At 44.7% G+C, this 8,617-nt stretch overlaps 1 pseudogene across 1 annotated transcript; it reads left to right on the forward strand.

Annotated features, from left to right (window-relative positions):
* Positions 1-265: 265 nt before the first annotated feature.
* LOC110293656 lies at positions 266-1,485 on the forward strand (annotated as a pseudogene). Its single transcript, XR_002377831.1, has one exon. The product of XR_002377831.1 is annotated as a general transcription factor 3C polypeptide 6 pseudogene (transcript).
* The last annotated feature ends 7,132 nt before the right edge of the window (positions 1,486-8,617 follow it).

Genomic DNA, 8,617 nt, shown 5'->3' on the forward strand with positions numbered 1-8,617 from the left:
CTGTCTCGAAAAACCAAAAAAAAAAAAAAAAACAATAACAAAAATTTATTTTTATTTGTATGTGTGAGCGCCCAAGTATATTTCTGTATACCACATGCAGGCAGGAGCTTAAGGAGGTGAGAAATGACCTAGACCTGCAGGTCATTCTTCAGTGACAGGGTCCTGAGAGAGAGGACCGGGAGATCAGAAGATAAGCAGAAAGGTAAAGTTTGAGATGGGGAGGGTTTTCACAAACCATGTCTGTTAAGAAGTACAGCATCAGGCCAGTGATGGAGTCTCTGAGCGCTATGGCGGTGGCAGTGGATCCCATTTGGGAGGACGAGGAAGAGGAGGAGGAGGAAGAGGAGCTAGAGGAGAAGCAGTTTGTTCTTGTAGAATTGTCAGGAATCATTGATTCAGACTTTCTCTCCAAATGTGAAAATAAATGCAAGATATTGGGAATTGACACGGAAAGGCCCATCATGCAAGTGGACAACTACATGTTTGCTGGGGAGTATGAAGATACGCTTGGTCCCTGTGTTATATTTGAAGAAGGTGTTGAATGGGTGGATCCAGAGGGGACTGATAAGACGGTGCTGAAGTACAAGTGCCACACGATGAAGAAGCTGAGCATGACAAGGACGATTCTGACAGAAAAGAAGGAAGGAGAAGAAAACATAGATGGTATAGAATGGCTGCAAATGAAGGATAATGATTTCTTCTATAGACCCAACATGATTTGCAGCTTTCTCCATGAACATGAAGATGAGGCTGCAGGGCCGGCCTCTGATAAACCTGTGGAGCTGGAAAACCAAGAGAGTGAGATGAAAGGCAGTGCGGAGCAGACACAGGAGCAGGAGAAGGTGGAGCACTCGGAAGTGGAGGACCCTGCTCCTTCAGGGGAGACCCCTTCTGAGATGGAAAGTTCTGTTTTCATGGGAACTCAAGATGGAAATGTTTCTCAAAACAATCAGTCGTGAACTTTAAAGAAGTGGTCTTGTATACAATTACTGCTCAGCTGTGTCTGGCTCACCATTCCGTGTTATTGTGACAGTATGCATTTCCAGGTACATCAGGATTTAGTGTACCAGAGGAATTCAGCAAGACCATACAGGAATTCAGCTTTTAGAACATAAGAGAGAGAGCATCATAGTTAAAATGCTCTTCCAGAGGACCTGGATTCGATTTCTAGTGTATACGTGGCAGTTTGGAGTCATCTGAGACTTCAGTTTCCAGAGATCTGATGCCTGCTTCTGGCCTCTGTCAGCCCCAGGTTCTCTCCTTCTACCTTTGTGGGTTCTGGGAATTAAACTCAGGTCATCAGGCTTGTGCAGCGAACACTTTACCTGTTGGGCCACTTCACAGCCCTCTCCACACACACCCCTCCTAAAAATACTTATGTGGGGCAGTTGGTGGCACACACCTTTGATCCCAGCACTCCGGAGGCAGAAGCAGGCACATTTCTGAGTTTAAGGACAGCCAGTCTACAAAATGAGTTTCAAGAGAGCCAGGGCTACACAGAGAAACCCTGTCTCAAAAAAAACAAAAACAAAAACAAACAAACAAAAAAATCCAGGGGGGAGTGTATGGGGGACTTTTGGGATAGCATTGGAAATGTAAATGAGGAAAATACCTAATTAAAAAAATATTTTAAAAAAAAAAAAAAGGAGTACAGCATCTTATATATTATTTCCCAGGGAGAAATGGAACACAGCAGCAAGTGTCATACAATGGAACTAAATCAGGGGAAAGCTAATCAAACAATGTTGATTAAGGGGAACACAGGGTATCTCAAAAACATTACATACTAAGCTCCCCGCAGCCTTTGGACTGATAACTAAAGTCCCGTTCGGTGGGAAGAGTTGGGTTCTCAGGATCTGAAGCAGTAGCTCCCCCGAGGCCCTGGCTTCCAGCCATCACTGGCCTTGCCAAGCATATTCCTGCTTTTGAGAAGGAACTGTGCTACACACAGCGGGGGCAAAAGACTAGAAACTGCAGCAGAGGCATTTCTATGAGAGCTGTCAGGTAGTGTTTCAATGCCAGGGAAGATCTGCTGTTTAGATCTTCCTGGGTGGGTGGGATGCCTCTACACAGTCACATGTGAGTTATTAGATGGTCATATCTTTTTTTTTTTTTTTTTGCCACGGAATAGGTTTTTCGAAATAGATATCTGTTTTAGGGATGTACAAGACAAACATTGCTCTCTCTCTCTCTCTCTCTCTCTCTCTCTCTCTCTCTCCCTCCCTCCCTTCCTCTGTGTGTGTGTGTGTGTGTGTGTGTGTGTGTAACTTTTGATAGTCTGGCCCTGTTTATTATTTATTATCTACACTGTCTGGTACAGGATAAATAGCAGCCAGGACTTGTTGAAGTTAACTCGTTCTGGTTCTGTCAGAGTCAGCAGTGGCTCTACTCTGAGCCTAACTTACTCTGCAGCAACGCAGCCTCCTTCCGAGGTTACACTAGTTCAGCACAGCCATACTTTCCAGAGCAGTGTCCACAGATACGTCCAACGCGTCACTCTATCGTAGGAAACGCAATCAGAAGCCAGGGATGGTGAATTATGATCCCAACATTGGATAAATGCTGAAGCAGGAGAATTGACTTGAGTTTAAGGCCACTCTGGGCTACAAAGCATTCAGGCCAACCTGAACTAGAGTGAAACCCTGCCTCAAAAAAATAAGTAAATTTAGATCCTAATATTGTGTTTAGAATTTAGACTCCTTCAAATACATCTTACCATCAAGAGACACTATATTTCCCTTTGAGGAGGGGTCCCTGCAGATGTCAAAAAGGAAATTGAACTTCTCAAAGAGATAAGAATGAAAACATGGCACAGGTTGACTTCATCAACCTGGATCAGACTTTGGGGAATCTAATGCCAGGTGGTTCATTGTCACAGATTTAAAAGCCAGTACAGTTTGGGAAAAGGTTTCCAGGTGACAATCAGTCCAGTCACAGATGCACAATAAAGCATAAGATGTAACTACAAACCGGGCGTGGTGGCACACGCCTTTAATCCCAGCACTGGGGAGGCAGAGGCAGGTGGATTTCTGAGTTCGAGGCTAGCCTGGTCTACAAAGTGAGTTTCAGGACAGCCATAGCTATACAGAGAAACCCTGTCTCAGGAAAGAGAGAGAGAAAGACCTTTACAAAGTACATGTGACCATAAAGATGGGTTCTATAGCTAAAAGGCCTAGACTCAAGTGTGGTCTCTGACTGATGGCATAGAGGTCAGCAGGCCATAATGTACTTGTGTCATCTACCCTAAAGGTAGGTAGTGGTCTAATCATTCTGAGGAATTTGAGTAAGGTCTGCCTCCATAGCAAAAGGTGGATGAAACGAAGTCTGCATCTACAGATAGCAAAAAGGTCACCAGGTTATGAACAAAATCCACTCTCAGCTTTCTGATGGAATGCAGGTATTTGATTCTTATCACCTCTATTGAGGAGACCCCTGCATGTAATATGTATGGTTCTCTTATTGAGTACAAGGACCTTTGTACCCCCAACCTCCCATCTTAGAACTTTCTCCATCTTCTGCAAGATCTAATGGGTTCTTCATTCTTTTTCCTGCTGAATCTGGCTTTTTAAAAGTCTGAAGTACTGGGGGGTGGAGGGGGAGTTTGAAGTCCAGCAATCACTCGTGACCTTGCCACTGAATAAATTGCTGAATCATTGCTGTAACCCAGCTGCCTCCTCCCTCAACTCTGAGATCACAAGGTGTTGCATGCAAAGTGTAACCCCAGCCCTCTAAGAATTTTTCTAGCCTGGTCGGATGTCTGTTGTTTTCCAAACCTAATCTGTTTACTGAGTGTTGTGGATCAAGTCTCTAATCCAAGGACCTGGAAGTTGGAGGAGGCAAGATTAGTAAATAGCTCAAGATCAGCCTTGGCTACGTAGCAAGTTAGAGGCAAATCTGGGCTACAGAAGACCCTGACCCAAAAATAATTAAATAAATAAATAAGACATAATTTTGAACGGTGTAGTTTATGGTTTGGGTCATTACCCTAGCTGGCTTTCTATTCCTCTACATGTGACACAGATCAAAACCAACATGGGGAGAAAAAGGCTTGTTTCACCTTACATTGCCATGTCACAGGCTTGCAAGGAAGTCAGAACTGGAACTCAAGCAGAATCCTAGAAATAGAAACTGAAGGAGAGACTCAAGGGGCTCTAGCAGGCCTGAGCATGGCAAATGCAGGCCAGACCTAGGCAAACATGGCTCTGGCCAGCTTTGCCCTTCCTAATTCCCTCTGCCTTGATAAAAACTATTAGGTTGCATTCTTAAAGCTAGACCCCCCCAAGGCCTAGTCCCTTATTTGGCCACTTCCTCCTCCTGAATCTGACTACGAAGGTCCAGCTATCAAAGCCCCCTTCGAGTCCCCTAATTAACATGCCCAACTAAAATTAAACACCTCTTCCTAAGACCAGGTTTCCTTTTATAAACTGCTATTTGCCTATGGGCAGTGTCTGTCTGTCTCCTCTGACCTTTTTCCCTCTAGGGCAAATATCTCTTTCCCTTCCCCCTTGTTCCTTTCCCCCTCTATTTCCTTCCTGTCTTTGCCTCTAGTTTCCTGCCCTTTGTCTCTCTGAGGCAAATCTCCTCTGAGCTGAAAACTTAAGTCTTCAGGTGTCTTGTGCCAATACAGATCCTTTCAGAGACAATGGAGAAACAAGGCTTACTGGCTCCTTCTCCACAGCTTGCAGAGCATGTTTACAGATACAGCCCAGGAACACCTGACCAGAGATGCACAGTGGGCTGCAGCCTGTCACAGCAGTCCTTAATCAAGAAAATGGCCCCATAGGCAAGCCCTCAGGCCTGTGGATGGAGGTGGGTCCTCAGCTTTGAGAGCCCCTCTTCCCAGGTGACTCTTTTTTTGTTTTGTTTTGTTTTGTTTTGTTTTGTTTGGATTTTCGAGACAGGGTTTCTCTGTGTAGCCCTGGCTGTCCTGGAACTCACTTTGTAGACCAGGCTGGCCTCGAACTCAGAAATCCGCCTGCCTCTGCCTCCCGAGTGCTGGGATTAAAGGCGTGCGCCACCACCGCCCGGCCCAGGTGACTCTTATTTGTGTCAAGTTGACAAAAACTAAGCAGCACAGACACACAGTGTGGCCTTTCTAAAAGCAGCCTTTCTCCCTCCATTTAACAAAACTTCTACCTTGGTCTTCTTAGTGGTCCCAGAGATTTTAGGAAACACTTCATCTCTGGCAGCCTTGACAAGCTAGGCTCAAACCCTTGTCTCTGAAACATCAATGAAATGTACAAAGGGGACAGCAAGATGAGCAAAAAACAGTGTAAACATTGACATAACATGACTGTATTTAGCCATTGAGGGGACAAAAGATAGTGTTAGGCCTCCATACCTGGATAGATAGCTTAAGCCTTAAGCTAGGGTCTCCCAGTAAAGGAGTGTGTGTGTAGGAGGGGCGACTTGGAGTTATTTTGGTCATTTTAACCAAGCCTCCAAGAACACTTTATCTCTGAGGACTTGGCTGATAGCTGTATTGCAGGAAGGCAGGGGAAGTGTGGGTGGGCTAGAAAGAGAAAAGACTGTGGCTGAAAGGTATCCTTGCAGGCTAGAGAAGCAGTTTGGAAGACTGGGTTGAATTAGTGCACTGAAAGGAAATGCAGCTTTTAAAAGCCAGTCAAAGCCAGGCTGGCGGCAGAAGCTCCAGTTTAAACTGATTATTAATCAAGGTCTCCTTACATAGGCTCTAGGGCTTGGGCAGACTAAAACAAGTCTTATTGAGGGTGAAGGGGGTGTCCACCCACTAATAGAGGCCTCAGCCTACCCAGAGGGGAGTGGGATCGTTGCTTTGGCTTTCAAGTATCAAAGCACAGTTGCTAAGCTAAGGCTATGTGTGGGTAGAAAGGGACAACAAGATAAGAGGGGTAAAATGTGTAAAGGCCCTAGAGCTGGGAAGCTGGATTGGGATATTGGGATGTGGAAAAGTAGGGTTAGAAGTAAGGTGGGGAGCTACTGGGAACCCCCTGCCACTTGTCCTTTCGGGTTCTGCTGATATCACCAAGATCCCCCAGAATTTGGAAGTCAAACATGCCATTTTCAGGCTATTGGAACAATTTATACTGGAACCAGACAGTATAAATTATGCTTGTGGCATAATTTTAAAAGGATGGATACCCTGGCAGTGGTGGTGTATGCATTTAATCCCATAACTCAGGAGACAGAGGCTGGCAGGCAGATCTCTGAGTTTATAGAGTGTGTTCTAGGACAGCCAGGACTACACAGAGAAACTCTGTCAAAAGAGAGAAAGAAAGAAAGAGAGAAAGAAAGAAAGAAAGAAAGAAAGAAGAGAGAGAGAAAGAGGGAAAGAGAGAAAGAAAGAAAGAGAGAAAGAGAAAAAGAGAAAAAGAGAGAAAGAGAGAAAAGAGAAGAAAAAAGAAAAGACAAAGAAGAGAAAAGAAAAGAAAGAAAAAAAAGAAAAGAAAAGAAAAGAAAAGAAAAGAAAAGAAAAGAAAAGAAAAGAAAAGAAAAGAAAAGAAAGCATGATGACTCAAGGAGGAAGATGGACTTTGGAAAACTGGGAACCCTTCCTCTTGAGGAAGAACTCAGGGTGTTCTGAGGATTCCAGGCCCGTTGACAGGCATTCCCATCAGTATTTGAGGCAGCAGCAGATCCTCTCTGGGAGAGGTCAGAAAAGGCACAAAAGAAATGGCAACAGACCTTGGCCACCCTGAGCTTCAGCTTAGACAGTGCCAGGGCACTAATCTCACAGGCACCTTGGGAGAGAGGCAAGCAGGCAGAAGGGATCAGTTGCCGCTTATGGGAGTGGAGCTGAGTTCAGCACTGGGCATGAGCACAAGAAGCAAGAGGACTCCCTGGTCTTCCAAAGCTAAAGAAGGGAGGGTAAGAGGAAGAAAAGGGAGAAATATCACCTGATGGATTACCAAGAGAGAATTCAGAGAGGTTAAGACCTGCTAAACACTGTATGTGGTTTTGGGTTTCGACAGAGTCACCCTAACCTGGATCTGAAAATCCCAACAAGCAGACAGCAACTCTCTTGTAATCAGAGGGTGAAGCTTGAAGGAGTGGGAGAGGGCAGAATCAAAAGCCAGGATCCCGAGGGGAGCTGCCACCACATGATGCTTCTGGATTGCAAGGAGGTCCAGTGGGGAATGGTTTTGTGCACTGTGTATTCAGGTGCTGATTTTTGTGCCTAGAGACCTGGTTGTAGTCCAGGTGTTGGCATGGTCGTTATTATTGAAGCTTCTCCTGTCTCAGTGTGGTGTAAAAATTGTTCTCCATCACCTCTGACTGGTTAATAAAATGCTGATCAGAGTTAAGAGCACTGAATGCTCTTATGAATGTCCTGAGTTCAATTTCCAGCAACCACACGGTGTCTTACAACCATCCGTAATGGGATCTGATGCCCTCTTCTGGTGTGTCTTAAAGCAGCTACAGTGTACTCATATAAATAAAATAAATCTTAAAAAAATAAAAATAATAGTAATAAAAAAGAGCTGATAACCTATAACTGGACAGGAGAGTTAAGGCAGGACTTCTGACCCCAATGAGGGAGCTGCCATGACGACCCAGGGTGAGACTAAGATGACAGGTGAACGGAGCACGTGACTGGGAAGTAGCCAGCATAGTCATGTGAGAATGGATGAGTATCTGTCCAGCCTGAGTCTTATTAATAAACATAATTGTTTCATTACTCAGGAACAAGGGAGACATAGAAAGCCCCAAATAATACTTTTACAGAGGTCCTTGCTCCAAGTACCTGTCCTCAAGCAAGGCACCAAATGTAGGAGGAAAGAAGAGGAGGTGGCTCTATAGAAGTGACAGGTTTATTTCAGAATAAACCTGAGAAGAGAAAGAGTGGACTTACCTAACAGTCTAGAACTTTATTCAGATCTGACGTGAGGGGGTTGAGTTCCTTCCTAATTCAGCCACACACTGTTAATGTTAAACTAGGACATTCAGGTTTGTTATTAATTGTTTTGACTTTGGTACCATTCCAGCTGGCACATGATCACAGGACGGGCAGGAGCTGGGATGGAGTTGCCTCTGAGTCTTGCTCTTGTTCCCAGAAGCACTTACAGCCAAGACTGAGGGCCTGACTGTGATTCCCAGGATACTCCCTGTGGAAGAAAAGAACAGACTTCCATAAGCTGTCTTCTGACCTCCATAAACATACGTGTAGACAGAAACACACACACAAGTACAGGAATGCAGTAGTTCTTTTACTTTTTTTTTTTTAAGATTTATTTATTATATCTAAGTACACTGTAGCTGTCTAGTGTACAGAGCTAGTTTCAGGGCATTAAGGGGTACACAAAGAAACCCTATCTCAAAAAAACAAAACAAAAGAGCTGGAGAGATAGCTCAGTGGTTAAGAGCACTGACTGCTCTTCAGTTCCCAGCAACCACATGGTGACTCCCAACCATCTGTAATGGGATCTGATGCCCTCTTCTGGTGTGTCTGAAGACAGCTACAGTGTACTCATATACATAAAGTAAATCTTTAAAAAAAAAAAAATACCGGGTGTGGTGGCACACGCCTTTAATCCCAGCACTCAGGAGGCAGAGGCAGTCGGATTTCTGAGTTTGAGGCCAGCCTGGTCTACAGAGTGAGTTTCAGGACAGCCAGGGCGATACAGAGAAACCCTGTCTC

The sequence above is a fragment of the Mus caroli genome, chromosome 4 (assembly GCF_900094665.2).
Source record: "Mus caroli chromosome 4, CAROLI_EIJ_v1.1, whole genome shotgun sequence".
Classification (NCBI taxonomy): Eukaryota; Metazoa; Chordata; class Mammalia; order Rodentia; family Muridae; genus Mus; species Mus caroli.